This window comes from Ceratotherium simum, chromosome 30, assembly GCF_057802395.1.
Source record: "Ceratotherium simum simum isolate JZ-2026a chromosome 30, ASM5780239v1, whole genome shotgun sequence".
Classification (NCBI taxonomy): Eukaryota; Metazoa; Chordata; class Mammalia; order Perissodactyla; family Rhinocerotidae; genus Ceratotherium; species Ceratotherium simum.
The window spans coordinates 16,669,961-16,696,022 of record NC_141929.1 but is presented as its reverse complement, the minus strand read 5'-3'; the positions used below and the strand labels follow the sequence as shown (position 1 = coordinate 16,696,022).

Sequence of the window (26,062 nt, the reverse complement as noted above, 5' to 3'; positions counted from 1 at the left end):
TACCTGTTAAATTTTTGCCTGTAACAAAGGCAAGCTTGACCAGGCCTCACCGTGTATGTAGCTGGTGCCGGATTAAGATAAAGGAAAGGGAGCCAGGGTCACTCTCAGTTCTACTTGTCAGGCCTCTGAGGTGCAGGAGGCGGACTGCAGTGTCTGCCGCTTGGGACACTGTCCGGACAGATCCTCTCAGGGCCTTCTGCCCAGCACCTCCGCATCCTTCCAGATTACTTTATAGCTGATTCTTGGGGCTTTCTAGCTTTTATTTTATTGAAGATATTTATCTGTTGGCCCACCAGGTCCATGATGTCACCTGATGATGAGGTTGTCTTCTGTTAATAAAAGTTAAGACAAAGCAGCAAAATTAGATTTTCTGGGAGTATAAACATTTTCTTATTGCCTTTAATTTATCTGATGGGCCATGGGTTGCTGCCAGGTAAGACCATGGGGCCTGGAGTCTTCATTTTCCTGGGGGCATTTCCAGAGACATCTCTGCCTCGAGTGTGCAACGTTACTTGCGTTCTCGCCAGCATCATCATCATGTATTATTCATAGTCACTTTTTCAATTAAATTATTAATTGGTTTTCTTTAAGGTGTTCTCAACTCGTGGGGCTAATATAAATAATAGTGTGTTTTGAAAACACCACCTGTTCTTGGGCCTGAAGTCAGGCGGGCTGGAAACAGCTCTGCCCTGATCCTGCTCTGGTTTACAAAATCATCCTCCACTTTTCCTTCTCGCTCTCCACTCCCCCCTCTCCTCACTCTCTCATGTGTGACAGAATTTGGCTTGTGGTCTCCTTTGTCCCTAATCGGACATGATTCCCTAGAGACAGTCTTTTCTCCCAGGGCCCTTGCTGAAAAAAAATTTTTTGGAGTCTCTTGTCTGGATGAAAATGCAGAGAGGGCTTGCCTGTCCCCAACAGGTTAGATATTTACATTAATTTGAACCCAGATTACATTGTGCACGATGCCTTATACAAGCGGACATGGTAGTTTTTATCAGCCAAGCATCCTCTTTCCTGCATCAGCGTGTGCTTAATGCTAATAGGATTCCATACATACAGCTCTTCGCCCCCTGAGCTTATTACATTTCTAACACTTGCATGGTTGGTTATTGTGCAGTCGGAAGGGACTCTCAAGGCTGTGTGGCCAGCCTGGATGGGTGGTTTTCAGAAAGGGTGAAAGCAGGTGCCTTTCTGTGGTGAGAGAATCAGGAGTAAATTCAGACTGAATGTGTGGGATTCTGGCAGGGAGGACAGGGGACTTCCGGCGAGATTTCTATGGAGCTGCCTTTGCATTTCGGAATGGAAAAGGTGAACGTGGGGAGATGTACAAGTGCCTAGCAATTGCTTTGACCAACTGAGGTGGCTGCATTAAATGTGACCCCAGTGGTAGAATCTCCCTATGAAGGGCATGATCTGTGCCTTCTCTGAAATGAGGTGGCTTTTTAAGGCGAGTCTTGCTAAAGAGACTAAGCTTCACTGCAAACTGTGACTTCTTTTTTTCTCTTCTGATTGTCTCTCTTTTTCTTTTTCTCTTTCTTTCTCCGCCATGAAAAACTCTATCCTTAAAGTGTCAGTGGAGAGCGGGGGATGTTTTTATAAGTTTCTGCAGCTGAAAAACAGAAGTGCTCTGTAAAGCAGTTAATAGGATGGGTGTGTGTTTCAAATAAATTCCTGTCCACATTGGCTAATGTCCCCATGCTAGAGTGGCCTGGCTGTGACGTGGATGGGGCCCAGAGACCGATGGCTACGGTTCGGAGGCCCCAGGCTCCTTTTTGTGGCCGAGGGCGCTTCCCTTTCTTCTCGCCCGATTCTAGGCCGGCCCCTGACTTTTGATGAGTGAGGGGTCAGCTCCTGGGGAGGACCTGGCTTTGTTCCCGCCGGGCCGGATCCCTGGGCGGCGCAGGCCGAGTCGCCCAGGGCTCCCGTCCCCCGGCGCGCGGCCCTGCCTGCCTGGAGGCCCCTGCCTGGAGGCCCCTGCCCGGAGCGAGGCCGAGCGCTGGGGCCTCGCGCGCCCCTGTGTGTCCCCGTGTCCCCGCGGGCGCGGCCGCCGCCGAGCACCCGGCCTGCGCCCGGCACGACTGTAGATGTCAGGCTTTGCCCGGGGAGCCGAGCCGCGGCGGGGCTGTGAGTTTCAAATTAACCTTCCGCTTTGTTGCTGTGTAATGTGGATCCCTGAAGGCCCCCCGCCCCGCCCGCCCCCCTTCCCCGGGCGGTGCGCGCTGCAAACTGCGAGTTGAGCTTCATTTACATAAAGCGATTCCGGGCGGGCGGGCGGCGGAGCCCGCGGCAGGCAGGCCGGGGACCGGGACTCGAGCGCCGCGCCCCGTGGGTGAATCCCTGCCGCGCGCCCGGGGACCCTCCCTCCGGGGGAGGGGCGACCGCCAGCCCCGGCCGCCACCATGAGCCCCCCTCCCCTGCCTGTGCCCCGCCTGCACCCAGCCAGAGCCACCTCGGAGCCCCGGGGGCAGCGGGAGGTGGGCAGAATGCCGCCTGGGGTGGGTAAGTTCAGGGCTCGGGTGCTGCTGGAATTTCCCCTTGTCGCGCACGCCGCGGCCCCCGGACCTGCGAGTGCCTCCTCCCTCCGGAGGTGTGCGGAGCCTTTGTGTGCCAGGTGAGTGGAGCCTCCCTCCCCTGGCGCCCGCCCGCCCAGTTCGCGCAGCCGGCCTAGAGCTGCAGGCAGGTGCTGCGAGAGTCTTGGCTGAACTTCCCATTCTCTTGGGGCGTGTGGGGGAAGGGCAGGCAGGATGCACTTGAACTACTAGACTCCAGTGGGAACCTACCTGGCGTGAGAGCGTCTGAATTCTGCTGGGCACAAAGTAAAGCCCTTCCTCCTCTCCCTTCCATCTTTCCTCCCTTCCCTCCTTCCTTCCTTATTTTGCTTTTGGATTAGTTCCTGCCTTCTGAATACTTGCAGAGCTGGTGTCATTTAGAAGTTTGGGTTCCTCCACCTAAAAATGCACCCTTTTCAGCCCAAGAGAAGTCACTGGTCAGTTCGAAACAGTGTGAAGAATGCGCTTGTTGTGGAGTAATTGAGGGGAGAAGGTGTGGAGCTGGAAGGCACCGTCGGAGATGGGCTTTGTCCACTCTCTAATTCTAGTTTATTCGCACTCGGGAAACCCGGAGCAGCATTCATTTCTGTGGAGAGGGGCTGGTGGAGAGGGAGAGCTAAGATGTTTGTCCTGTTAAAAGAAGAGGAATGCCCAAGTTAGGTCAAGAGCAGAAAAAAACCCAAACGTAATCATTATAGGCTTAGAGGGAAAAGAACTTTCTGGAAGTTGGTTCTTTCTGCTTTGGACATACCTATCTTATAATGATGGGAAAATGCCTCGAGGGCAGAGACCACAGCTCCTGCCTGGTGTAGTCTGAGAGTGCATTGCCTGGTATACGAACTGGTTTAAATGAAATCGGTGAGCAGGTGAATCCAGGCGAGTCATCCCTTCCCCTATCCTCTATTTGTGTCATTTAACCGGCCTTGAAGACTCTAAAAACCATGGACAGATAACCCTTGAGAGGACTTGTGGTCCCTCTTTGGGCATAGGGAGAGGCCTTTCCCTCAGGCTGGGGCCTGCTTGGTGGAATGTATTAAGGCAAGCAAGGAAAACAACCCTAAGCCTTGACGGTAGATAGTGGGAAAGTTACATGTCGTCTGATTTCATCCCATGCTTTGAGATCCTTGGAGACAAGTCACTAAATAAATAGAGTATAATTTAAAGCCCACGTCAGCCGGGAACTTCATTTCTTTGCCATCAAGCAGCAGGTGCGAGTTTGTAGAGTTGGCCCCTCGAGTCCCCTCATTCCTAAATTCAGGAGGTGTCAAACCTTCATGTTCTTTTAATGGCTGTGGTTTCTGGATAGGTTTCAAGGGGAAACCCTAAAAATCATGAGTTCCAGTAGGCTGGGCTGGAGAGGGAAGCCCGAGTGCTGGGGCAGAGACCGCATCTGAGAGGAAAACATACACCTTCCAAGGTAACCTGATCAAGAAAGGACGAGCGAGGCCGGGGGCCTGGGCCTGTTCCTTGTTATCAGAACAGCCACTGGCGCCCTGAGATTCTGAATCCTTCTCGTTACCCAACCCCAAAACGGAAAGCAATTAGGGAAAGAGGTGGGGTGTGAGGGAAGTCAGGGACTGCGGCTCTAAATAATTTAAGGGTTTCAAGAATGGGGTCATTGGAGAGAGAAACATACCTGGATGTTTGCACACCTGTATTTGCGTTCATTCAATTTTGCAGAGACCCCGAAGGCCCCCTTTCAGAGGGTGTGTAGCTATGAAGGCCAAGAGAAACTTTCCCTTCTCCCTTCCTTAAATTACAGGACTAAGGAGACTGTCTGCATTTAGTTTCCAGCGTGTTCTCAGAGAGCGTGTAAGTGCCTCTCAGAATGGGCTAGGGTCACACTTTGCTCTTTTATTTAATTACACAAATGTTATTTAACAACATGGGGCGGATGCAGAAGCAAGCACTTTTACACTTTAAAAACAGTCCTTTTGGAATCACAAGGAATGAAGTGACTCGGAGACCTTCTGTCTTGATGACATGGGTCACCTCCTTTCCAAACTCTCTTTTGAAATGGCTGCATTTTCTATGGGATGGAGAGAGCTGCTGTTTTCCAGTTCTCCTGAAAACAGCTTTGATTGACAGGGAACTATTGAGAAACACTTGCTAACTCTTCCAAAGTAAAAAATCTGAGCTGTTTCTCCAACCACCTGAGACTTTAATTTTGGTTTCTTCCCTTCCGTCTTTTATTTGCACAAATGAATACTCTGGGAGGGTGGAAAGGACCCAAATAAAACAGTGCTCTCAGCAGGCCTCTGTTTGGCTCGTCCCAACAGGACAGTGAGGTGCCTTCCTTCTTGCTGCTTTGGGGTTGGACTTGACTGCCATGTCAACTCGGTGCCAATTGGACTGCCCAGTGGCAAGGAGCTAAAATAAGTGAGATTTCAGTTTTCATCATTGTGACTTTAAATGATGATGACTAGACACTCCCAGGATAGGCCTGGCTCACCTTGGGTGACCCAAAGGTTGTTAGTTCATTAGAATAAATCTGTGATTGCAGACTACTAGCAAAGTATTATCTGAGGCTGGTGATGATTTAGCTTACACTTCTGGTCACAGGTGGTGTCCAGGGAGCATGTCCTTATTGTGACTGTGTGCCATTGTTCCTTTGGGACGTCAGGGCCTTTTTTTTGCTTCTGAAGTGTTAATGTGAGAGCGTAGAAATACTGGAGGGCCCAAGCAGACCCTTACCTAAGAAATCATTTTTATTGCAGAGTTGCAACAGTCTCATGTCAAAAAGTAAATATTTAAGTGACTAAGCAACATTTTATAAAAGTGTAGGGAATTGCTCAAATTACTTGAAGGGAAAGAAGGCGAGTTGTCCTTACACCCACTTTTTGGAGTAGCTAGCTTGCTTCTTAACGTGAAGGGGTTAGCCTGGTCTTACAGGAGAGAAAGTGGTGATTCTGGCCTGAAGAAACTTGCAGGCTCCTCTCATACTTGCCAGTATTACAGGGATAATGCACCTGACGCTGAACATTAGTAACCTCAAGAAGTACAGTATGTGGTTTATACTTGCATTTGTTATTAAAACGGTTGCTTGCTCTTCGCCTGACCTATTTCTGTATAGAGCTTGGGCCTGTTGGCCAACTCTGGTTCCTAAAGCTGGTGTAATTAACCAGGATGGGGGCGTTACCTAAAAACACAACAGGAAGGCAGATTCCATTATAGGGAACTTCATAGGGGTATCCACATGTGCTGTTATGGAGATTTGGTTGTAATGGTGATTGTTAGAAATCAGCACAGTTCAGAACCACCATCCTCTGCCTGGGTTAGAAACTGCGGTCCGGGAAATGGGGACCCAGTTTTAATAGAATCCAGGCAGGAGAATTCCTTGGTAGGAGGTAATCTCAATCAAATATTAAGGGGTGCCTGTTCTGTCCAAAGCACAGTGTCCTGAGTCTTTAGGCTGCTCAAATTGAGAAACAAGTACACAGAAGCTAAGATTGAGTCAAACTGCCCCAAGGGAGAGACCCGGGTGAAAAAATCTTGGTTCATTGGCAAGCCACTCTCAAAATCCAGATTAAGGAGAAAAACTACAAAATCAACAACTGTCAGATTTCTTTTCTGTATGGTTTAAAGTTGGCTGCCAGAGTGTTCTCTTTGTGCATGTGCAAAGTGACAATCAGATGTTAGAGGGCTTTTTTCCCCCGCTAATATGGTAAATGACTCCTCTATGGACAGGAACTGGGGAATTGACAGCAGCATTGTGCTGAGGCTTCAGAAGCAGTGAGATAACTTGAATGTTTTTTTCTGGTTTTCATTCTTTGGGACAGGGGACAGGTTGGTGAGGACAAGGCAGTGAGTAGTCTAGCAGTGACAGGTGTGTTTCTAGAGAGTTCTTTGCCCAAGGAAGGTGGCTTGACTCCTTATTAGTCACTTTTAAGGGTGATTTTTCTTTAGATGTTGCTGCCCGTCTTTCACCCTTGATTCCTGGAGTTTCTTGCTTTTGCAAGGATAAGGGTGTGAATGAAAAGGGGGGAAGGGACATAGAAAGTTTGCTAGGTGGCGAATTTGGCTCCATTTCAGAGTAAGATTTTGGTTTTGTTGGTTTTAACCCCAGACAGGGCCTCTTAGCAAAATGCCTGAGCTTAATCTGCCTTTTGGGGTGAGTCCTTCTCTCTTCCCACGGGAGGGTCACCATGCAGTCTTGTCAACATGAGGATTAATGCATGGGGTTTTGATGTCTACCCCTCCAGAGAGGCCCTAGCTGGCCTCCTGTGTCCTGGGGGGCTGGGGGGTCTTAGGTGGTTCAGCTGCTCATTCTTTGAATTTTGCTATTAGCACATGCTGCCTCCAAGATTTTTCCATTCTCTTTCCTCGCTGAAGACATTCTAAGGCTTCCATGGAAAGGAGGAGTGGGGTGCACAGAACACGTCCTCTGTGCCCCCCCGCACCACCCCTTCTGGCTGCTGCAGATTTGGGACTGAAGCCAGCGAACCCCCTTGCAGGCTGCTCCTTGTGAGGATGGGGGAGCATTGGGATCCCCCTCCCCTTCTATTCTGCTAATCACATAATGGCCTTAAAGGCTTTCTTAAATGATTATCTTGTCTTCAATTTTAAGTGGGTCTTTTGGGGCAACAGTTGGGAGTTTATGAAGTATCCGCAGTCATCTGTAGGGAGACTCTGAACTGGGAAAACTGGCTCGGTTGGACTCTGAAAAGATGGTGGAATTTTCATCTGCTGCCGATTTCACGCACCGTCCTGAAAGTGATTTCAGCCGCAAACCTTTGATCTGGGAGTGAGACTTCTCCCACCACCTATGCTTCTGGAGGCAAGAGTTGGTGACTCACTGCTCAGACCTCCTCCTCTTTGTGTATGTGTGTGTTGGGGGTGTTTGCTAAAGAGAAGGGCTGAGTGATTAGGGGAGATTGGGGGTAAGCATGGTGGGGGCTTGGAGGCTGGGAGGGGGCGATGTGTTGACTTCATTAGGTAATAAGGACTGAAGTACTTGGGGGTCTTTGGGGGTGGGCAAAAAAGCAATTTTGCTGGTTGCTTGGTTGTGCCTGATTTCACCTGGGAATGTGACTGTAGAAAAATTCTTCTGAGTCTATTGGTTGAGCTAGATTTTGAATGAGATGTGTTGCCTGCGCACATCTCTGTCGTAGGCTCTGTGTTTCAATATTACAATTCCAGTTCACAGGTGGCTGTCTGTCTTCTCATCCGAGTCTCTTTAGTGGAGAGGCTGGAGTTAGATTAGCTGAGGGAAGAAAAGACCAAGGGGCTTAATTTGATATTTGATTTCAGCCCTGCAGCACCCCCCAGAAGTCATATAAGTGCCTGTTCGAATATGGAATTCTCCCTTCAGTGTATTAAAAGCTCTTTTCAAAGAAGTTTAAACTCCTGTAAGTCTATAAAAAGTACGTATGTGTAGACGTGAACTTATTTGCTTCCCACACTCTGACGGTCTCTGAGTGGCCTATTTTGGACAACTTTTCCTTCCTGACATCTTTCTCCAGTGAAAATATGCTAAAGAACATGGGTGTGCCTTTTTTCTCCTTCTCAGCAACTTTTCTTTTTTTTAAACAATTTTTCTTAACTACTCAAGAAACAATGCAAGCCTCTTCCACCGTTTCAGGCCCTGCTTCCTAAAAATGCTCTCTGGCTCAGGGCCTTGGTTCTTTATGTACATTTGGCTTGGAGGGGGAGTGGTTTTTGCTTTCCTTGTAACATCTCTGTAGTTCTCCATGGAGCATCTGCATCGTTGTTAAAGTGTCACATCAACTTTTGGACACTTAAGGAAGAGGCCCGCAGACTCAGTGTGTGTTAGGAGGCTGATGTCACTGTTAAAGCAACTGCCTTTAAATGCCACCTCTGTTCTACCCGGTGCTTGAATGGTATCACTTTTATATTTGATACATAATGATTGCCAAGGGACAGGCATTGATGAAAACTGTCAATCTGTGGACCTGATGATATGAGCACGTGTTACCTGGGCCCACCTGGCTTACTTTTTTTTTTTTTTTTTTTTAAAGATTTTATTTATTCAGTTTTTTCCCCTCAAAGCCCCAGTAGACAGTTGTATGTCATAGGTTCACATCCTTCTAGTTGCTGTACGTGGGACCCGGCCTCGTGTTGGAGGGAGAAGTGGTGCCTCGGGGCGCTCCCGGGATCCGAACCCGGGTCGCCAGCATCAGAGCGCGCGCACTTAACCGCCAAGCCACAGAGCCGGCCCATGGCTTACTTTTAAAATGTAGTTCCAGGCAAAGAATGGCAGAAGTGAAAATCATAGGGGTCCCCCCGACTTTTTCAAAGAGGAGGTTAAAGCTGATTTTTCCTCCCACGGGTATGAAACCCAGAGGTAGAGGTGTCTTTGGGGAAAGCAGAGAACTTTTACGCCTTTTGGGAGAGGACCCTTGCTGGGGAGTCTGTATCAGTTGTCCAGAGAGTGGAGAAATTGGCTGATAGAGGAAATTCTGGAGCAAACCCCCAAGTGTGTAATTGGTGGGAGGTGTAGTCTTCAGTGGCTGAAGGAATGAGATCATTACAGAGTATGGTGGGGTAGAGTCCAGTTCAGAATCAGAGTGCTGCTCACGAACCAGCCCTTGAAATGGGGCTTCTGTTGTTAACACTCAGTTTCGTGGGAGAAGCAGAGATGAATCAAATGAGCCTGCCCTTTGGGAAGCCGGCTTCTGCTCTTCACTCTGCTTTAGCCTGCACCCCTCTGCTGGGGTCTTAGGGTGAGGCCCAGCTCTGCTCCAGCCTAGCTGTGTGACTGTGGACCCATCAGTTAGCTTCTCTGAGCCTTACTTCCTTTATCTGTAAAATGGGCATAATACACATCTCACATTTATAGAAGGAATTAATTGAAATAGGAAACAAGGCTTCGCAGTGCATATTCAGTAGCTGCTCCACAAACATTCGTTCCTGTCTCCATATCCTTTGCCTTTGTGTTTCTTTTCTTCCTGCTGATGGCCTCTGCTACCTTTTGTTTCCCAGCACCCTGGAGGAAAGAAACCGAAAGGTCCAGCATTTCTTCAGCTCTTCCCTTACGGGCTGGGAATAAAGCCAACTTCCTTTGACATCCTGCAACTGCATTCAGGAGTGAAAGAATCTGAGATAGACAGTGTCCCCATCCTCCCCAACCCTGCCGTTTTGTGCCCCCCACCCTACCCCCTCAAGCTGGCAGGCAGCCTTCTAAGTGAGCAGCCCACTCAATGACCCACCTAGAGAGGCCTTCCCGGGCTGGCTTGTATATGCTAATAGGCCTGACTTGTCCTGGCTTGTTTGTAGTGATTTGTGGAGGCATTTATATGCAAATACTATCAACTTGCTGAGTTAATTATCATGTGCCTCCCCCCTTCCTGCAACGTCTTCCAGCCTGGCTCCTCGAAAGGGACTATTCTCATTCATCGCCGCACTCTTCCTGTGTTGGCCTCCTCCATCCGTTGCCCTCTCCCCTTCCTGTGCCCTCAGGCCCGTCACAGGAACCTGTGTGGTCAGGGGTGGGGAACTGGGTACGCCAGTGGCTCGCCCAGTTCGGATCCTCTATGAGAAGTGTCGCTTTGCGTGCAGGGTGGTCTGGCTCACGTTCCTCTGAGCTTTAAAACCCCAATTTTTACCTCCCAGCCTGAAAAACAGAGCTGCCCAGACCTACCAACTCTTGACACTCAGTCCTCAGCCTGGTGAGAAAGTGAATGTAGTTTTAACATTATTATTATTACTTTCATTTTCCCACATTGTTTATACCACTAAAACCCAGTACCAATTCTGAGTCCTACAGAAAAGCCATTTCACAAGGGGATGCCCCCTCCAGCCCCCTGCCCCTGGAAATCTGAGTATTAAAAGTGTGCGTGCGTGGACCTCAGATCTAGTCGTTTCCTGGTTATGAGTGGGCTTGGTTGACATTTGGGGTTGGATAATTTTTGTTAGGGGAGGGGGCTGTCCTTGACTTCTCTCTACCAGATGCCCGTAGCACATCCCTCCCTTTCCTCATGACAATCAAAAATGTCTCCAGTAATTGCTGACTGTCTCCTGGGGAGGCAGAGTCACCCCAGGTTGGGATAGAGATTGCATTTGATTCTCTTGGATAAAAGGATGGCGGATTCCTGCTTCCTACTCCATGTTAGACACAGTTATTGAGCAGCTTCTGAGTTTGTGATTTGACCTAGTTAATATCAGATATTTGCCATTTTTTAAATTTTTTGGTCTTTTTAGCATTTAAAAATTCATACTCTTTCCTTTTAGGGCATGGCGATGGGCTCGTGTTTGAGATGGCAACATTTTCCCCCTCTAGAACACTGTCCCGTAGAAATGGAACTCAAGCCCCATTCATATTGTACGTTTTCTAGTAGTCCATTAATAACAAAGTAAAAAGAAACAGGAGGAATTCAGTTTAAAATATGTTTTATGCAGCCCACAGGATCGCCACCACATTCTCGTTTCAACCGTTGGGACTGGCCACGTTTCCGTTGCTCGGGAGCCCTGTGTGGCCAATGGCTACCATATTGGACAGCTCAGCTCTAGGATGCTCCAGGTAGTGGCTACCATATTGGACAGTTCAGCAGTATCTAGGATGATTGTGGCCATTTCCAGCTGTGAAATCAAACAATTTTCTACAGTTAGTGAGTCTGGGAGAAAGTTTTTTTCTTCTCGCAAAAAAAAAAAAAAAAAAGGCTTTGTGTTTATTCTCTGAGAAGTAGGGCCTTGGCTGCACAGCTGCAGCCGTGGAGCAGAGGCCGAGAGAGCTGGGCCTCTAATCTCTAGGGAAGCTCCCCCGGCCTCCGTGGGGGAGGCCCTCTGGGCAGTCCTCTGGGCCGGGCCTGGAAGGAGGGTAAACATTCCGAGGGCTCAGTGTACTCTCACACACCACACGGACTAATGGTTCGGGTTAATTTTGTGTACAAGGTCCCTTTTGTTGGAGAAGGGGGTGAAAGTCCGCAGCTGTGACCGGAAACAAGGGAAGGGCCTACTAGGATGACCTTGTTTTGGAAGGTCTAAATGGAACACTAATGGCAGAGATCTAAGACGGGTGATGTATGTGTGTGTTTGACTGGGCCTAAAGATAAGCTGAAGAGTATTTTAAAAGTTACTTCAGCGCAACCTCCCAGATAACCGTAGGCCTGGGGCCAGTTACGATTTATGGGGAGCTGGTAGTCAGGCCTGTGTGTTGGCCTCATTTTATCTTTTGAATCCAGGCTGTGTAGCTTAACTGGTGGTGCTCTGTTTATTCTGTCATTTTTTTGGAGAGGGGCAGTGGGGGCACATCAGGTTTTGCAGGGAAGCATAGTGGCGTGTTATAATGCACACAGAGCTGTTCACCTTTCTGCTACTGGGTGCCTTGGGACGGTTCCTCCTTGCTGTCCCTAATAATAACGTACACTGCTGGGGTGCTGCATTGTAGCTCGCGGTAGCCTGGAGTGCAGGCCCACACATCGAATGGTGCCACAAGCCTGCCAAAGATGTGAGCTGGGGAGGAGGTGTGGAGGCTTTAATATAGCTCCGAGCCCCAGGTTTCTTTCATCTCTGAGGTCAGCCTTTTCCTGTTGCCTCTCAAGTCATTGAAACTGGGGCGCTGGGCCGGCCAGCACACCCAGCACACTTTGCTAGTAAACAGCACAGCTTTGGGTGGTGAGTTCTTAGCTTTTTCTGAACAGCAGATGAGCAGTGATATCTTCTGTCACCCAATGGGATCCTTTCATCCCTACATTGAGCCGTTCCCTAGACACTGCCCTTCTAACTTAAAGAGATCCCCAAATTTATAGAGTCGCCGAGGATTTGATGAATGCAGTTGAATAGCGACTGGATACTCTCCTTCTTACCCCAGTGTTCCCAAGGAGGAGCCTTGTACTGCAAAATACTCCCAAGCTTTGTTCTTGGAAAAAGGATGTTCTTGAGATTGGGGGACTTTGCTTTTCATAATACATATTATAATCTGGTTGTGGCATTTGGATGTTTGCTTAATTCTTGCACTGTTTCTTATTTACGCTTTGACAAGGTATAGTTTTGGGGGTCATTTCTTGGAGGACAGTAAGGATAAAATGGAAAGTTCTTTTGATTTTTGGACTTGATCTACAAAATCTCGTCTTTATTGATAGATTGGGGTAGGTGTATGGGTATCTTTTTTTTTTTGAGGATGGGGGATGTGGTCTGAGGTTCCTTCAGACTTTTCACTTTACCTATCCCATAAGCCACTGCCATCTGCTTTGAAAAATTTATTTTTTCATTTTAAATCCTCAAAGACAAAGGGACCTGGAAGCTCAGACCTGTCCTGCCACATTCCTGAGTAATTTGGTTTTGATTAACCCAAGGAGAAAAGCTGGTTTCTCCTAGCGACCGAGGGGATCAAAGCACCCGGAGGGGCCGTTCCCCTAATACACGCAACCCCCTCCCGCCGGCCGCTCTCCCTCCCTGGCCTTTTCAACCTCCTCCTCTTCAGAAAGCCCGAGCAGGAGTTATTTCCACTTTCTGACTCTCAGAGAAGCGGAAGTGTGTCGTAGAGCTTTGGGTGGACAGACTGGGGAGAAATACCCCCCATTCCTTTCTTCCTAAACTCCTTTTACCCCCACAACGCTGCAAAGCACATTCCTGTGCTAATCCTGCTGCTGGAGGAACGCAAGTGGCTGTAGTCGTGCCCCAGGGTGGGCCTTCCGCATCTGCACGGCTTTTCTTCTTTGAGGAGGTGGCTAAACAGTTCATTTACATGGAGAAATGAGGCTGGCCTGTGATCCTCAGTGCTAGGATGAGCCCTTTCTAATAGGAAAGGGGCCGTGTCTGTGGTCTCTGCCCCTTCCTCCTGCTTTCCTTCCCACCTGACAGTGTGGGTAGGTTGGGGGGCGGGTACCGGGCTCCTGCTGGGCATATTTTATGGGAAGGGCAGTTAAATGAGAGAACTCTGCTCTTGACAGTAAGAAATCAAGCTAGAGTATTAGGCAAGCCTTGTAATAGGTAATCCTTGCATTAAACTGCAATAAACAACTGATTTGTATTTCTTAAGGCAAACTATGGGTCTCAGAAGTAATTGATAACATTTTGGAAGCGGTGCACCACTCCCCTGACCTTGGCTAGTTTCTGAAGAACATCTGACCTTCCATCTTTTTTTCTTAACTTCTACTTGCAATTTGGCAGTGGGTTATTTGGATACGAAAATTTTTCAGCACAATTAGAAGTATTGCTTGGGAGTCGGTACATTGTAGCTTTAGGGAGATGTTCAAAACAGACAAAATTCTGTCTCCCTCAGATTCAAGAACACTTAACTCCTGGCTGAATCTGACATTGAAAGATGGCCTGAGATTCTAGAACAGCACCGTCCAATAGAAACATAGTACCTGTCACATATGTAATTTAAAGTTTTCTAGTAGCCACATTAAAAAATTAAAAGAAACTGGTGAAATTTTAACAGTATATTTTCTTTAGCCCAGCATATCCATAATGCTGTGATTTTAACATGTAATCAATATAAAGAAAACTATTAATGAGATATTTTGTATCCGTCTTTTCCTTAAATCCTGCGTTTGTTTTATACTCAGAGCACATCTCAATTTGGACTAGCCACATTTCATAGGCTTGGTAGCCACAAGGGGCTAGTGGCTACCTATTGGACAGGGCAGGGCTAGCATACAAGTGGGCTCTTCTGAGGCATTCAATAGATGGAGATGAGTCTCTTATTATCTCTTGTGACCAGCTGCTTCTGTTTCCTGGGATTCTGGGGTACGTGCTGTGTCTGCACACAGTTTCTTCTGTAAAACTGCCAGGCCCCGCTGACATCCTCATAGGATTGTCAGGAGGCAAAAATGTGATTCCACTCTGCAAACGTTTTGTAGACTGCTTCATGGCCTGCGGGTGGGAGGTGGAGGTATCCACCTGGTTTCTAAGGCCTTTCCAAACCAAGAATACCAGCAGTGGCAGCAAGGTGGCCCACACCCTGGGGAGGTGGGGGACAGATAGGACAGCTCTCATTTGTGTGAGTTCTAGTGTGTTTATTACGACAGTCTTATGGCTTTACATGTCACCCCCACTTCATTCGTGAAATCACAGACTGGCAGGGCTTCAGGAAGCTTCTAGAAACCATCCATTCCACCCTGTCCTTGGTGGCTTGCTAGTTTGTAGCGGAACGGGGCATGAATCCAGGACCTTGGACACGTGGGTAGTTGGTGCGCCATCCCCTCTGACATCACGCAGGCATCCAGTTGGTTGGCCAGGCCCGGGCAGTGTGTTGTGTGGAGGGGCCTTTCTTTGAAGGCTCTGGCGCTGCCCAGGAGTGAATTGCAGGAGCCGCTGCTGTTCACTAGGTCACCAAGCCTGACAAGGAGAGCACTTCTCCTCTTCCCTTAGTGTTGATTTGGATTTCTGGTTTCTCACGTTATCTTAATGCCACGCAGTGGAACCCTCATTCCCTAGTCGAGGGCCACTGGGCATCTCTGGTTGGAGGAGGAGAAAGGGAGGGACAGAGGGTGATAAGGAAAAAAATCACAAACCACCTTGCACGGGAGGATAAGGGATATGATAGAGGGAAGAAGTCCCAGCTTAAACTTTTTTTTAAATGCTGTTCCTGTTTTTCTCTTGTTCCCTCTTGAAGTGACTTCTCAAATCCTGATGACTTAAGTCCTCCTAATATTACAGCTCTTGGGAGTAAAACAGCAAGGAAGGCTGTCCTCTGGCCTCTGCTGGCAGAAAGAGCAGCTGTAAACCGTGTCCCGCAGATGATGCGCCTTCTTTCTGAGCGGCGGTTAAGTACCGGGGTTTTCTCACTATTGATCCTCGCATTCCTTAGTCGATGCACGTGATAAGAACAGTCTTCCTTCGCCATGGCTGTGCCCAGGGCACCCAGCCAGGCTCTGCCTTTTCGAGGGCCTCCTCCGGGAGGATGGTGGGATTTGTGCCCCTGGTAAGCTGAGAGGCAGGGGCGGGTTGGGGGTTTTACGGAGGGAGGTATCTAATTCCTTCAACAGGCCAGCCTCCTGTGCAGGCAGGAAAAAAACTGTGAAAGTGTGAGGTTGAGTGGCCCCGGCGCCGGCCTCTGCTGGGGACGGAGGAGCGCAGCTGTCTGACCCCGGGTGAAAAGTTCAAATCTGCATTTAAAAGGAGTGCCAGGAGCACCTCCCCTCCCCATTTCCCCAGTCAAGTTGAAACCGTTCACATTTTAGAGGATGTGATCAGGCCTTGCGCTGGGACCTCAAACAGCTCCTGGTTCCCTTCTGCCACAAACCCGATGATGCGGGAAGCCAGGAGAGAGAGTGGGGGGCTCTTCTAAGATGCAGTTCTTGGGTAACAATGATTGAGGACCCCCCCCAACTCGCCCCAGGCACTTGGAATGAGAGACAAGTTTCTTTCTCAGTCAGACACAGGGCGTTCAACCCCTTTCCCCACATGCTTTTGGGGAGGACTTTCCTTTTCTGCCCTCCTCCATGGGTGGTGTGGAGCCACTGGCAGGCTCTGGGAGACCCCGGGATGGGGCACAAGGTGACATCTGGCAGCCGTGGTCCCCTCTCCACAGAGGGGCTGCTCCCTTGTGTTGGGCTTGTGGTTTAAAATGCTCTGCTGGGCCAAGTCGGCCAGCCCCCTCCTCTGTGCCCTCCCACTGTCCTGAGTGAGGGGTGCCCAGCGCTTTTCTACAGGCTTCCACTGCCTCAGCAGGCGAAATCAAGATGGGCCTCGTGGGGTCAAGGAGGGCCTAGGCTTGCGGGGAGGAGTAGGGGTGGGGCGGGGAGGGGAGCCCGGCCCCTGTCTGCCTTCAGAGCTGAGAAGTGACAGCATCAGCCTTCTCTTCCTCCTCCTGCTTCCCTGCACACAGGGGGGTCTGGCCACAGCCCTGCCCGGAAACTCCTCCACTCGGCTCTGATTTGTTTACTTGAGCATTAGGTGAATGTAAACAGTTCAACCTCTCCGATTTTATATCCCTAAAGGGTCTGAGTGTGAATACAAATGGGTATTAGGCCCCTGCGGTTTCAGTGACTTCCCCCACCCCCTCCCGTTGCTAACTAGCAGGTCTGTAACCTGCCCGGAGGAAGATACAGTCTTCTGTAAGCTCCCGGACTTGGGCTGCCTCCTTTTTCTTTTCTTTTGGTTTTGAATGCTGAGATTTAAAAAGTGATGTTGGGAGGTCCCCCTCTGTAGGACTGGAAGTTTAAGGGCAGCAGAAGAAAGCTGCCGTCAAGGGGAAATCGTAGTTATTTTGATCTCTTGTTTGGGGAGGAGGAGAAATTTTGTCTTTCCTGTTACTTTGTCAAATGCACTCGTGAATCTTGACTGTTTGGTTACACCAATCCTTTACCACTGATCGGGTGGGGTAGTATACCTTTGTTGCATTCTTTCTGAGTCTTCCTTTTTCAAGGGTAATTAGGAACTTGGGCTTTTGAACCCTCGACCCTGTAAGAAGTGTTCTGTCTAGGGAAGGATCTATCTGGTCAGTGTAACGTGAAGTCTTGCTTTCTTCCCTACTAGAGTAGGACACATACATGTTTTTTTTTCTTCAGGGGATCATGGGAACTCAGTCTTGAGGGCTTCATGTTACCCAGAAGGTTCTAGAATGTCCATTCTGTTAAGGAGCTGGCCTTCATACCCCCACTCCCAACTCCTCCTACTCTGCCCCACTCTCAGTTCCAGTAAGGGGTGCCCTTCTTTGCAGCCAGAGGGCCATTGTGACCTGCAGAGGAAGGAGCAGAACGTCACCCACCCTGTACGTTTGCGTTCTGGTTCACGCGTTCAAGGCTCGGGCGGTTCTGTTCCCTGTGGTGGCTCTGAGTCCAGTCACGCCATCACAGGGGCATTTTAATTAGCAGTGCGTTAGTCATTAGTGAGTTATTGTTTTTGTCTGGAAACACTTAAGTACTGTTTACTCGATGTCTCAACGAAATGCAAAACAGCAATTAAGCAGAAATTTGTTGTATGAGGCAGGAACCAAAATGGATTGTCGAAAGCAGGTCGTGGTTCCTCCAAACCAAGTAAAGTTGCTTTCCTCTTCAGCCTCCTGATAAGTGGAATGCTCCAAATCCTCTCTTTCTTTGCGACCTGCCCCCTAGAGTTATCTGATAGAAATACTTGGGAACTTGGTGTCTTCCTGTGTCCTTCCTTCATGGGTACGGACGTTTAGGTTTGGTGTAGTGTTAATGTTTACTTTTTTTTTTCCCCTGGCTTTTTTTTTGGCTACCTGAGGTACTTCAAAACCCTTTCAAATGAAATTATTTGTGAAAACTGTTGCATATCCTTGTGTGATGGTTTATAGAACTTGAGTATATTTTCTTTGCTCTTCTTGAGACCAAGTGCCATTGTTAGTCTGATAGATCCTTTGTGACCTCTTGAGAGGGTTGGGGTGCTAGGGTGGATATCCCTTTTACTTAAGAAAATCCTTTTATGGGTTGGTGGGAAAGAAGCTAAAACTAAAAATTCTGGCTGAGGCAGAGCTGGAGAGGCTCTAGGATGCAAAAACAAAACAAAACAAAACAGCCTGCAACTTCAGCAAGAATCACTGAACCCAAAGGAAGGAGTTGCTCCTTGCTGAAACAAACAAATAAATAAACTTTGGTAGGATTCCCACCCTTCCCAGAATCCAAGGGTTATGGAAAAAGGAATCACATGAGAAGGCTGAGGTGCCCGGTAAGGGGAGCAAGTTAACTCTGAATGATATCATATTGGCCTCCTTTCCAGGATATCAGTTGGTGTAAAATTCTTCCCACCAAGTTCGTCATTGGGGACCCCAGTTTCAAGCTGCTTGGGCTCCTGTCTCACCCTCCCTGTCTCTTCTTTTTTTTCTGTTTTCCCCTCAAACAGTATCTTCTGACTTCCAGATTTCTGATAAATTGATAAGAGCCATTGCTTGAGTCAATAGAGCTGTAGACACTTTGCCAATATAGCCCCGGCTCTATTGATCGGCCAGTAAATTAAAGTCTTACTTAGAGGCTGCCGATATTTCTAATCTCCTGCCTCACCAATTACATCCTCCCAGCTACCTGGAAAGGGGACTTGAGCTTTTGAACCTTTTGTGTATAGTTGCGAGCGGACAGCTGTCTTTCCACGGGGTTGGGGGCACTTGCTTTGCCTGTCTGGGGGGGAGGAGGAGGAGAGGAGGAGCATGGAGGAAAATGAACCAACTTCACTCCTTGTATGGGATCGGTTTTCATGCTACAAGGTTCATTACTAGAAAACAAATTCCATCATGGTGGTCACGTATATTTTATAGCAAGTCTTGCAGGCCACTCTTACCCTTGGATTTGTTCCAAGTTTGGAGGTAGAGAAAGTTGAGAGTAGCTGTTCTTGGAGTTTACCCTGGCATATTTCATGGCTGTCTTGCACTTAAAAAAAATTGTTGACAGCCTTTCTCTTGCACTGGGAGCGAATGGGAGTTTGGATTAAAAGCTGGGTTATTAGTGTTTATCACTTTAAAAAAAATGCCCGAAAGTTTGTGGAAAAGAAGAACAGAAGAAGAGTGCCCCAAATAGGAAGGACTGGAGGCATGCAGAGGTGCTTGCTGCTTTTTTGGGGTTTTGCTGTCATTTTGCGTTCTCATTGGAGCAGAGGAACGAGGGAGAGAGAATTCATTTTTTTGTCCATTGTAACTTTTGCCCATGGTGTCCCCTCTGCCACTCCCCTCTCGCTCACTTGTTTGAAGTTGAGTAACAATAACAACTGCTTCAAGATGTCTGTGCAGGAACAATGGGGCCCACAGAGTTCCCTACCGGGATGCCCACTTTCCGCCATGGCAGTTTGAGCAGATCGTTTGTCCGATAAGCTCTTTTCAAGTCCCGTTTATGTGGTTGGCTTTGGGAAGAAATCTCCAGATAAATGCTGTGTTCTCTCTAATACTCCAGAGTGAAAAATCAATGGGAGGGATAATTCCTTCCCTTGTCCAGCACACGCTTCTTGTGTGTTTCTACTTCGAGCAGCACTCAGAATTTTGTTATGAGAAATCCAGTCCTGAAGTCCCTTCTCTTCTCCAGCACTTTGAAGAAGGAAGCCTTAGGAGATGCCTGTGTCCCCTCTAGTAGAAAGAACGGCTCGAACCCTGTGACCTGGGAGTGTTTCTAGTCTCCCACTTTCTCCCTCTCCTTCCTCTCAAGTGGGAGAGGTTGATGGTGAGCTGGGGTCAGGTCATGTGAAAAGCTGGCCAGTGGGGTTCGTCAGCTGCCTGAGGGAAGGAGGGGATGGAAGGTTCATGGGGGCCCAGGACTAGGAGTGAGGCGTTAACTGGCCTCCCCTTCTTAGCCAAGGCCTTGCAGGACTGCCAGAGGGTGGCCAAGATGGCGGCCCGCCTGAGGCTGTGAAGGGAGCCTTGCCTCTCCACATGTTCCCGCGGCTCCCTGGGCTGAGTGAGTGAAGAAGATGTTAGACAAGGAGAAACCCCAGGAGGTTGGGATTGCCTTTCCCCTTTGTTTGGATTGCATTGTGTTGTAGGAGGTGTTTAAATCTTGTTCACACCTGTCGAGGCTGAGGCCTGGCTTTGAGAGCAGTTTGTAACAAGACTTCTGTTGTTGTTGCCGAAAAGGTTTCTAGCTCACAACAGAGGAACTTTATTGTAGCAACTTGTTAATGTTCAATTAGGCAAATTCTGGGTGCCCTGGGGCAGTGGAAGGGCCTGCTGACTTTCCCTGGCTGCCTGTGCCCCTGTTTGCAGGGCTGGGGTGGGAGAAGCAAAGTCTCGTCCGTGGGCTCTTCCAGGGGCCACAGGTGGGGTCTTGGCTGAGCTTGAGAGCCTCTGTGAGGCGTTTGAGGTTGGTGAGGGTGAAGGGAGCAGGTCTGATGCCAGCTCTGTGTCTTCAGCTGTAACAGCCTTTGCCTGTGTTGGCACTGGCTGACTCTCCCGCTCTTGGGTGGGGCGCGGGCTGTGCATCCTGCACAGTGTGCCTGTGGGCCGGGAGGAGGGGGTGGAGTGAGGACACAAACCCAGTGTGTGGCGGCTTCAGCATCATGCTGCCCTGGGCCGTGGAACCCGGTTATCTTGCGGAATCTGAGCCTGACTGGCCCCACCTGGGTATGTTCTCCGGCATGATTCTTCTTGAATGACTGTCCAGTACCTTGATGGGCAGTGTTTTCCACCTCCTGGTGGACTGAGGTCTTGGGACGGTGGAAAGGGAAAAACAGGAAGCTCGTTTCTCTAATAGGATGTTTGACTCGGAGGTGCTTACATTCTGCCACAGGAACGTGGTTGGCTGACAGTTGTCTCTTCGTGGTAGAAAAAAAGAAGAGGGGATGTGGGGTGGAGGGAGACTGGAGCTGTGCTTTTAAAAAAGAAAAGAGCAGCTCAGAGGGGCCGTGCTCCATCCTGTCCTCCCCTGGCCCACTGTCAAGGTGTGCCTGGGACCTGGCAGCCCGGAAGGAGGCGAGAGGTGTATGGTCCCTCCCCGCTGTCTCAGGGAGCTTCTGTGCTGGCAAGGCCTGGCTGTAAAATATCGTCCCCTGTGGTAGCCTTGCTCCGCAATGTTGAGCGATGAGGAGTGCGGGGCACCCGGCAGTGTATTAAACACTAGTTGAGCACAGGAGGGGCAGTATATCACAGGAGAGAGATAAGCAAAGTTCTGTGATAGTGGATCAATAAAGGTTAGTGACATCATATCTCAAAGTGAGGGAACCTGCTTTCTGCACAGCCATTTATCAGATCACAGCCTGGAAGGGCGTTAACCCCTTTCTGGCCAGATTTCTTCTTTCTGAACACAGACCAAAACTTCTTCTTGGGGGGCGAGGGGTTCACTCCCCTCAACACTGTTATTTAAGCACTCTTTGTGTGCTGGTTTTGGAATTGCCTTCTGCAGTTCTCATATTAAGCCAATAGTGGCTTTGGGCATGCACTGTGTGTTTATGGAAAGTTTCTTAACTTTGAAATTTGTTCAGAAATTCCCATAAAAAGGCAGTGTTTCTGCTGAAGCCTTAGGACGATGCCAGCGTGTTATGGGTGTGCAGCTGTCTTGCTGTCGGACACCTGGGGGCTGGGCTCTATGTTTGATGGTCAAGCAGTTTGACTAGACGGGATGGTTGCAATTGTCACAAACCCAAGAAGGCTCATGGTTTGTCTTTTTGGCTTTGTGGTGTTCTGGAGATTTACGAGTCTCCCAGTGGTCTGAGATTGGGAAACTACAGCCTGTAGGTCAGAACCGCCCTGGTGCTTGTGTTTTTGTGTACGATCTGCCAGCTAAGAATGGGTTTTTACATTTTTAAATGGTGGGGAGAAATCAAAAGAAGAATGGCATTTCACGACACATGAAAATATGTGAAATTCCTGTTTGTGTCCATAAATAAGGTTTTAGTGGAAAGCAGCCAGGCTTGCTCATTGACGTGTTGTCTGTGGCGGCTTTCATGCTACGATGGCAAGCCGAGTAGTTGCAACAGAGACTGAATGGCCTGCAGAGCTGAAAATATTTACCTGGCTCTTTACGGGAAAAGTTTCCAACCCCTAGTCTAGCTTCTAATCACAAATCTGCTGTCTAGCTGTGTGACCTTGGGTAAGTCACTTAACTTCTCTGTTTCATTGGTCTCTGTAATAAAATCTTATCCCTTGTCTCCTCCAGGGTGTTCTGAAAGTCCAGTGACAATGGATGAGAGATGGATTTGAAAAATAGCTTGTGTTTGCACACTGTTTATTATTAAATTAGCAGACCCTCCAGTATGTAAACCCATCTAAGATGGCTACGACATGGGAATTTTCCTCATGGAAACCTAGTGCCTGGCATGACTGCTTGAGCTCTGCAGAGGTCTTGTACCTTGTGTCATTCCTGTGTCACATTGGGTGAAGTTTGAGTTTCTTTGTCTCTCTGAGAACTTGAGGGCATGCATCTTCCCGGCGCGAGCATCTTTTGCTTTGCGAGGGAACATCAATTTTCCTCGGCGACTGCTGAGATTTTTATCCTTAAAGAGTTGGATCACTTTTCTTTCCTTCCCACCCGTGATTTATAGATGGAGAGAGCAGGCCTTTTCCTGTAGGTCTCTGACTGTTTATCTTTTTGCTTGGGCCCTGACAATATGCTGGCTGGGATGTTCACATCGGCTGGGGCGTTTGGGGGCGAGGTGCCAGTTGCAGGGCTGGTTGTGGGGGGGGGAGGCCGGAGATTCCGGCCCAAAGCTAATGGGCTGATGTCCAAATGGAAAGCGTATTTTCATTGAGGAAGTGTAGGTATTAGTGGAGGCTGGATTACTGTGTGATTGTGCTGTCAATACTGCCGTATTGAGTCCATGAGAGCCCGCACAATACGGGGAAACACTTAGCTCTCTGCTACTGCTTATTGAGAAGCCAATAGCAATTTACTTGCTGACACTTGACATCAAATCCATTCCCAGAGGTGGAGCTCCTGCAAACGACCATGGAGCTTGCTTCCCTTCCCAGGGCCCTCTCCTACCTTGGGGGTCCGCACTGTGCATCCTGCAGGGCCCATGGCTGCCTCCTGGTTGAGGGAGGCAGCGGGGTTGGGTAGTAATGGGGGAGATGTTCCCCTTTAACTTTCAGAGCTGGCAACACGTTCTCTTCTCTTCCTAATGGCTCTTGTGCTCGTCTTCTTTCAACAAGTGCTAAATGACCCTGTCTTCATTCCTCCCTGGGGTGTGAGTTTCCTGCATGTGGGAACTTTCTTCTCTCTCCGTAACAAGTTTGTTTCTTAAAATGGATCCATGAAGCAGTCATATGTGGGAGAGGGCTGAGGAGTGTTTCATCTCCAGGAGATGGCGGGTGCCTAGGGGAGGATGCTGTGTTGGAGAGCAGAGAGCCCCCCATGGGACCCAGGGCAGAGGAGTAGGGCCTCCCCGCGCCCACGTTCTGGGGGGACATGTGACTCCAGGGCTGCGGGGATCGGGCACAGCCGAACACTTTGTTCCTTCTCTAGCTACACATGTGGAGTCTGTCTGCAAAGTATCTGGCTGCTTGATTTACAGTATTTTCTCATGGCCAAGTTGAGATGCCTTGAGACCCTGGATTCTTCTCTGAATAATCAGCTTGCAAATCAGAGTAACCCGCTTCTGGGAGGCGGAACCTGACACACGGCAATTTAGGGGTGACCAATCCCCGGCTCCCGTGGGCTCCTCTGCCCTCACTGAATGGCGGTGCGCTTGGAGTTGTGTCTCTGCATTCCCATGCCTCGGGCCCCAGTCCAAACACCCTGTTAGTGTGTGTCTTACGTGGGTTTCTTTGCAAACACTACTTGGAGGTCGGATGAAGGGAGAATGAGGCCTGCTTTGTGAAAGGTGGATGACCTTGAACTCAGTCACCATGGATGGTGCCTGTTGAAGGTGGTGGGAGGAAGCTATCTCTTTGCCTGTGGGCTATCTCAGGGCTCCTTGGAGACCTGCCATCAGTTCAGTGGATCTGCGGCCTCCAGTCTAGAAGTTTCTCCCTGACTGGGAGACTGTCCTGCCTCACCCAGCCACCTCCTCCCTCTGCTGAAGACTTGATTATTTCATTCATATCAAGCAAAGCAGAGTTGCGTGGAAGTGAGGTTAGGGGGCACTGATGCTTTTACCTTTTCTCCAGTGACCTTGATTAGACCCAGCATACAGTGCAAACGTGTGTGCAGCCTGTTGAACACTGTGCTTGAGATGATGATATTTAATTGTGATAATAGGCAAGCTTTGTTTATAGAGCATCTTTCTCTGGAAAAATGACAGCACTCAAAGGAAGTCATTCTACTGGGTTTACAGCAAAAGCTGGTGTTCCCCCTGGCAAGCCGGTCCAGAAATGGAGGTGTTACTCAGAGTTCTGTTGCTGTTTGTCACAGTCTAAAGGAGATGGAGCCATGTTGCCTTTGGACCGACAGTGTGGTGTGTGTTGTCAGAGCATCCTTCTGGTTGCTCAAGTTTCTGGGATCAGTGTGGGTGGTGGTAAGACGACACGAAGCGCGCCTGGTAGGTGAGGTTGTGGACCTGAGCTTTAATTCCAGCAGACTTCAACCCTGTTCTAAGCTCCAGTTTTATTTAAAACAAAGGGACAAACTTGAAGGATGCCTTAGGGGTCCTTCTAGCTCCAGAGCATCATGGGAGGGAGTCCAGGAGGTGACTAGATCTGTTTGAGGTGGCAGGAAGCACACTCGTTGAGCACAGTGACATTGCCCTGATTCCTGGGAGAGGTTGATCATGATCTGGTCTGTTCCTTGGCGGTCTGTGTGGACTGAATGGTGGGAGAAGGTCCACCGAGGGGCCAGGCTGGTTCTTAACCACTACACAGATGTGGAGGCCTTGGCGTTGTCCAGGACGGGTTCCAGGCTAAGGGTCATGTAGGTGCAGGCTCATATGCTCTTTAGAATTAAATATGGGACTTCCTGCATTTATTTTGACCTTCAAGAGACTCCCCAAAGCCTGTGGCTGTTACTCTGATACTGTGGCTCACAGGCCTGTGTTGTAATAAAATTTGGGGAGTTGTCCTGGTGTGCTTTTTCTTATTTCACCTTAAGCAGTTCTGGGATTCCACCCTTTTTTACATCCTCTCACAGGCCTAGTCCAGGACCCATCCTCTCGTGGCTGAATAAAACAAGTTCCTAGTGAATCGCTCATCTCCCCATCTCTTTCCACCTCCAGGCAGCCTCTATGCCAAAGATCGCAAAGTTGTGGCCTGTGGGCAAAACTTGGCATGTAGACGTGTTTTGTTCAGCACACCTACTATATTTTAAAAATTGGTATGCTTCATGTAAAAATCTGAATTGGAAACTTCTCTTGGAAAAAAAGGGGGAGATTTGGCAATTCTGGGCCTTGAGGGCAGAAGCTAGCTAGAGCAGGACAGTGGCTGCCCCTCCTAGAAGGGGCGTGTGCTTTTTTGGTCACCAGGTGTGTCTCACTCCATTACCTGACACCTGGCCAGCTTGCTCAGGTGTGTTACCTGCCTGGCCCCTGGAGGCCTGTGCATTCTGCCATCGCCCTGTGTGCACCGCCCCTGGATTGAAACTCTGTTTCAGTGGTTTTCAGTGGGGGCGATTTTGCCTTCCACCCACACCAGGGGTATTTGGCAGTGTCTGGAGACGTTTGTGGTTGTCACAACTGAGGGGGGAGATGCTACTGACATCTGGTGGGAGGAGGCCAGGGACACTGCTAAACCTCCTACAGTGGAAAGGCAGACCACTCCCCCTCCCTGCCCTCAACTGCCCAGCCCAAAATGTCAGTAGTGCGGAGGTCCAGACCCTGCTGTATTTTCTTCCTTTCGTTCTCCTGATCAGGGGCCTGCAGTGGCTCTTGATGCCTAGCATTTTCCACCTGCCTGTAAGGACTTGCAGGCCCTGCCGCCACGAGGCTGGGCTGCTCCTGCTTGTCCTGATCGCCCCACTAAAGCTCCCAGTGTCTGTGCTTCCTTCAGGCTGCGCTCCATGCTGCCGCTGCCTCTGGGCCTCGGGCTCCTTCCTGCCCTTGACCTTCTGTTCACTCCCTCATCAAATGTTTGAGAGCCCCTTGTGTGCCAGACACGGTTCTAGGTGCTTGTGATTCTGCAATGGGGGGAGGGGGAAAAAAGGAAGAATCCTGCCTTCATGGAGCTTGACTCCCTCCTTTCCCTCAGTATACATAATTAGTAAGTAGAATGCAGTGTTTTAGAAGATGCTAAATGTTATGGAGAGAAGCCTGGTAAGGGATTAGGGAGTGCCACGAGTGGTTTGCAGGTTAAGTAGGGGGTG

General features: G+C 49.2%; 1 protein-coding gene across 4 annotated transcripts in view; it reads left to right on the top strand.

Moving 5' to 3' along the window:
• Positions 1 to 26,062, top strand: part of ZFHX3 (zinc finger homeobox 3) — a 243,922-nt gene that overhangs the window by 8,548 nt on the left and 209,312 nt on the right. For 2 of the 4 annotated variants that reach the window (XM_087420011.1, XM_014788537.2), the window contains exon 1: positions 2,373 to 2,614. The exons of the other annotated variants lie outside the window; for them this stretch is intronic. The gene's annotated coding sequence lies outside the window, so the exon portion shown is untranslated. Of the gene's footprint in view, positions 1 to 2,372; positions 2,615 to 26,062 lie in introns of those variants that run through there. 4 annotated transcript variants of the gene reach the window in all.